Source organism: Pseudopodoces humilis, chromosome 18 (assembly GCF_049639895.1).
Source record: "Pseudopodoces humilis isolate 2021_Gansu_Grassland_sample_001 chromosome 18, ASM4963989v1, whole genome shotgun sequence".
Taxonomy (NCBI): Eukaryota; Metazoa; Chordata; class Aves; order Passeriformes; family Paridae; genus Pseudopodoces; species Pseudopodoces humilis.
In genome coordinates, this window is record NC_142217.1 from 1,794,151 (window position 1) to 1,800,150 (window position 6,000).

Here is a 6,000-nt window from a genome sequence, read left to right on the forward strand (position 1 = left end):
AAAATAAAAGATATTTCCTCAATATCCTCCAAAATTCCAGAAACATACCACAAAGTCTTCATAAATTTCCACAAAATTCCAGAAAAATCCCACAAAATTCTTGAAAAGCCCCAAAAATTCCAGAAAAACCCCACAAATTTCCTTAAATCTTTTCAATATCCCACAAAATTCCAGGAACATCCCACAAAATCTCCACAAATGACCACTAAATTCAAGAAAAATCTCAGAAATTTCCCTAAATTTCCTCAATATCCCACAAAATTCCTGAAACATCTCACAAAATCTCCAATTTCCACAAAAATCAAGAAAAATCCCACCAAATTCCCTAAATCGTCTGAAACCCCTACCAAATTGCAGAAACATAGCACAAAATCTCCACAGATTTCCACAAAATCTGAGATAAATCCAACAAAACTCTAGACGATACTTCAAATTCCCTCAATATCCATACAAATTCCACAATAACAACAAAAAATTTCAGACTTATCCCACAAATTCTCCTCAATATCCCACAAAATGCCAGAAAAACCACACAAATTCCACAAAAAAATCCCATAATAAACTACATCATTTCAAAACCCCAACAAAACCCGACAAATACCTATGCTATGCCCATAGCACTTGTGCAACTTTCTCTGCGAGTCCACAACTGTGATCACACCAGTTCTCCTCTCTCTGTGACATCACAGCCGTGAAAGGCCCATTTTAGGCCCCTCTGAGACACCAGTGCAGCGGCAGCCTCAGGTTTTCCCTTCTCTGTGACATCACACCAACGAGGGACCCAGTTTCTCATCTCCGTGACATCACTGCAGTGACAAGTCCAATTTACGCCTCTTGGTGACCCCACAGCGGTGACAGACCCATTATTCCCCTCTCTGTGACATCACATCAGAGATAGAACCAATTGAAGACTCTCTGTGATACCACAGCCCTAACAAGCCCAATTCCATTCCCTGTGTGGCAACAGACAAGTCATAGCACCTGTGTAACTTTCTCTGGGACTGTACAACAATGATCAATTTTCCCCTCTCTGTGACACCACAGCAGTGACAGACTCAGTTTTCCTCTATCTGTGACATCACAGTTGTGACTGCCAAATTTATGCCTCTCTGTGACACCAGTGCAGTGGCAGTCTCAGTTTTTCCTCTCTGTGACATCACTCCAATGAGGGACCCAGTTTCCCCTCTCTGTGACATCACTGCAGTCACAACTCTAATTTACGCCTCTCGGTGACACCACAGCGGTCATGGACCCATTATGCTTCTCTCTGTGACATCACATCAGAGACAGGCCAAATTTACGCCTCCCTGTGACATCACAGCAGTGACAGGTCCAATTTATGCCTCTCTGTGACACCACAGTAGTGGCTGCCTCAGATTTCCCCTCTCTGTGACATCACAGTCAGGACAGCCTCAAATTCATTCTTTTTGTAACTCCACAGCAGTGACTGATTCAGTTCTCCTCTATCTGTGACATCAGAGCAGTGACAGGCCCAATTTATGTCTGCTCATGACACCAGAGCTGTGGCAGCCTGCTGGTTTTTCAAGCAAGGCAAACACCCTAGTCCAGGAGCCAGCCCGTGGCCTCTCTCCCGGGCCACCCTGGCCAATCTACCCACAAGACTTCAATGTGATGGATGGCGAAGCAATGGCGTTTATTGCAGGGGAATTTGACAATTTATAACTTAGGGTCATTGTGTTACTCCCATCTGCTCACGTCATACCTAAGTGCTACTGGCTAATTACAGGAGGTTTTACTATCCTAAAGAGTGGGTTTTTTTCTAATTTTCCGTTACATTCCGAGATCTTCCGCATCGCCGGGCCTTAAACTACAACATATCCCCCCTCTTTATGAGTAATTAATTTGCTAAAATATAAGGTATATTAGTCTTAAAAATTCTAATGTTATTTTTATATACGTATTTCTAAACACTTTATCTATCTTAACTATATTATAAAAGTTTTAAAAATGGATAATATAAAATTGAGTCAAATATAAAATACTTAACTAAAAGACTAAAAACTTATAAAATTAATACTACAGTTTTCATTAGTAAATATGAGGCACAAGCGGTGACTAAGTATATTTTTAAAGCATTTGTTGCCTTTCTATAAACAAAATGTTAACTTTTTCTAGTCGGCTTTTAACAAAGGACACAAGCTTATTTAAAATAGACGGTCCAAAGTTTAGCACGAGTAAAATCATCACAACTGGTCCAATCAGGCTAGACACCAGGGTGGTTAGCCACAGAGATTGGTTAAACCAGGACTGGAACCAGTTTTGCTGAGCTTCTCTTTCTGCTCTCCGTTGAGACAGCCTGTCTCGCAGCTCTGCTATGGTGTCTCTCACTACTCCGGTGTGGTCAGCGTAAAAGCAGCACTCTTCATTCAGGGCGATACAGAGGCCTCCCTGCTGCATGAATAGAAGGTCAAGACCCCGCCTATTTTGCAAAACAACTTCAGAGAGTGAGGAGACTGATTTTTCTAGAAAGGATATGGATTTCTCAATTCTCTGTAGATTTTCATCTACAGTCATTTGTAGCTGAGAGAGACTCTGACTCTGGGTTACCAGAGCGGAGACACCCGTGGCTGCTCCAGTTGCTCCCAAGCCAAGCAGCATTGCTATTGACAGTCTTGTCAACAGCTCTCTTTTCTGAAGGCGGCCTGCTTGCTCAAGGTACTGGTTCACTTCTTCTTTGGAGTGGTATAGGACCCTGGGGATGATAACAGCTAACACACAAAACTCAACAGAGGAATTAAAGCTTTGGGTATAAATGCAAGGGCTTAGCCCACTGCAGTTGCACATGCCCACATGCCAGACAGGGGGGCAATTGCCCATCTCTTGGACTTGTCCACCTGCGTGGTGGTCGCACAAACTTTTTTGTCAGCAACAGTGGCTTTGCCTATGCAAAATCCTCACCCTGTCATGTGGCTGATGGTGATTCTGCGAGCAGGTGACTCACCGCGGCACTGAACTGGGGCTTCTGCATTAACCCACAGTGGCTGGTTATTAAGGGCCACAGCTTCATAGTAAGGGGGCTGTGTGTCATAACACAGCCAGCAGGATTCTGTGGCATTAGGGTTAGATTGATTCAGAGGTAAAAAGGTGGCATCTAACATTCGATAGAGTGAGTTAAAAGCAGCGGCTTCAGATCTTTGGGGAGTAGTTTCTTGTTTATGCAGCAGGTATAAACTATTAGATCGTGGGTTCTCAGCCTGTACTACAAGGTTGGGGCCAACTGCTTCAGGTGTCATGACTGGTAGCCGGATAATTTGTACTACTTCGCCGGGATTTCTACCAGGTTTGTGCAAGAACACCGACCACATTCTTCCAGTGGTCCAGCTCATATCTGCTGGTTGTAGAACTTGCATGACCATTTGATAACAGACTTTAGATTGATCATCATAAAAGCCATAAAACACTTGCCCTATGGAGTTGAAACTGGGACGCATGCAGCCTGCCGGACCCCAGGTTACTTGCAGAAAGTCGTCTGCTTTTGGTGGTGCCCACCTGTTACTCAGGACTATTGTTTCACATCCCCAATAGCCACAAAACCAATACCCTGGTTGGCGGCAGTAGTCTTTGCCTGGGTTAGAGGCTGGGCACCAGTATGACTGGTACAGCTCAAAGCGAGGGTGGACGTTATGAGTTACTATACCAGGGAAAATGTCTCGGATGAGCACAGAGAACCTTGGGGTGCCTGCTGTGACTACCTCTTTGATCACTTCGTTCGAGGCACAGCGTAAGATCCACCTGAATGGTTGATGGGGGTTAGATTCTGCACTAACCTGCTCGCTGTTAACAAGTGCTAAAAGCAAGATTACACACAAAAGTTGTTGTCGCTTGGGTTTCACAGGCTCAGGAGTTTTGGGCGTCTTCGGGTTGTCTGGTGGTTCATCGCGTCCCTCTGGCAGTGGAGCATATGCATCACACGGGTGCCCAATGATCAGGTCCTGCAAACAAAACTTCAGAGTTCTTGTCAGTTTCATTTTTAAGGTCTGGTTTTATTGACTTAAGTGGACACCACTTCACTTCACTATCTCTCTTCACTGCAGCGTACCCTCTCCCTGTGAGTACTAATCTCCAACCTTGCTCCCACTCCCCTAACTCATTTCTGATTATGACCTGCGGGCCCTCTTCTAGAGCTCGAGTGGCCCAGTGTTTCTGGGAGGGACTGTTTATTTCATCTCCCCTAGGGAATTGGTTCAGTGCCAACAGTGCAGTTGCTAGCAAGCGTGCCTGATCTGCCTGGGGAATGGAATTGTTAAAGCTTTCTGACTTTGCTAACACTCCTAGTTTGGCTTTCAAAGTTTGGTTTGCTCGCTCAACAATGGCTTGTCCTGTGCTATTGTATGGGATGCCTTGCACTAGAGTGATACCCCATTTGGAGGCGAATTCCTGGCTCGGCTTTGAGATAAAATTTGCACCATTGTCCGTTTTGATTTGCTTGGGAATGCCGAGCCAAGCCATGGCTGTTAGCCAATGCTGGATAGTTGCTTTGGAGTTGGTTTTCAGGTGCTGTGTGGCTACAATCATTCCGCTGTACGTATCTACTGTTACTGCAAGCCATGCTCGGGGTTTTAACAGCTGGCACAACGTAAAGTCTGTTTGCCATATCTCTGAGGCTTTTAGGCCTCTGGGGTTGATTCCACAGGACCACAGTGGTGTTTTTTGGCAGTGGGGGCAGGAAGCTACTACATGTTTTGCATCAGCAACTGAGATTTCACATCTCTTTGCTAGTGCTTTGGCTCCGATGTGCAGGGTTTCGTGTAGCTGACGAGCTTCTTGTAGGGTCCACAATCCTTTTGCGGCAGCATCTGCTTTGTCGCTGCCGACTTGGAAGAACCCCTTGATTGGATTGTGGCTGTTAACATGGATGACTGATATGGTACCTTTTTGAGAGGAGAGCGCTTCTAGCATTAGAGCTGCTGTAGATGTTGATATGCCGGGTCCTGACATAGCCAGGCAAAGCTTGGCTACAAACATTGAATCAGTTACAATGTTAAGATGCTCTGTTTGAAACAGTCCGCATGCCAGAACTACAGCCGCTACTTCCAGTTGCTGGACTGAGAGTGTACGATCAGTCGCTTTGACGCAGTGCCACTCGTCCTCTGATTGCCACACTGCAGCTGCAGTGGAGGTTGTCGAGGATGCATCTGTGAAGACTGTTGGTCCTGGCTGGGGTCAGTCCATGACCTTTTGTGGTAGGTCTATGTCGACAACAGCCAGCATCTGAGTCCAAGGGGGCTTTGCAGAATACTGAATCTCTCCGCCGAACCCAACCAGGGCTGTCGCCAGGTATTCTGACATCACTGTTGACTGTGTAGAGAGTTGCTTGCGAAAAGGCAGGAATATTCTGGCTGGCTCAATGCCAAGATGTTTCAGAGCAAGTTTTCTGCCCTTCATAATGAGGCTGCTGAGGTACTCAGCTCCTGGGGAAAATGCACTTGTCTGTTTTCCCAGGACTATCCACTGTATTGGGTGAGCTTTTTCTGGGGGGCCTTGAGCCAGTGCTCCTACCCCCCCTCCCTTTGTGAAGTGCACGTACAGATCGAGTGGTACCTGGGGCTTCCACCTGGCGAGGGAACTTAAAGATACCTGCTGTTCGATAAAGTCAAGAGAGTTCATTGCTTCTGCTGTCAGGGCTTTGTGTTCCCATGGATTTTTCCCTCTCATGAGATCATACAGGGGGGTCATCTTCTCAGGTGGGATTAGGACGATGTTGCGGAGCCATTGCAGGGATCCCACCAGCTGCTGCATGTCATGGAGCGTTTTGATGTCCCGACGGATTTTTATCTGGGGAGGGGATATGTAAGAGTCTGTGATCCCCACCCCCAAAAAGGTTACACATGGCCCCTTTTTAATTTTTGCACTCGCAATTTCAAAGCCATTTGCTTTTAGAGTCTCTGTGATTGCTGACACTAACTGGTCTACCTGACCTTCCGAGGGTGCGGCAATCAGGATGTCGTCCATGTACTGGATGATGGTGGCAGTCGAGTT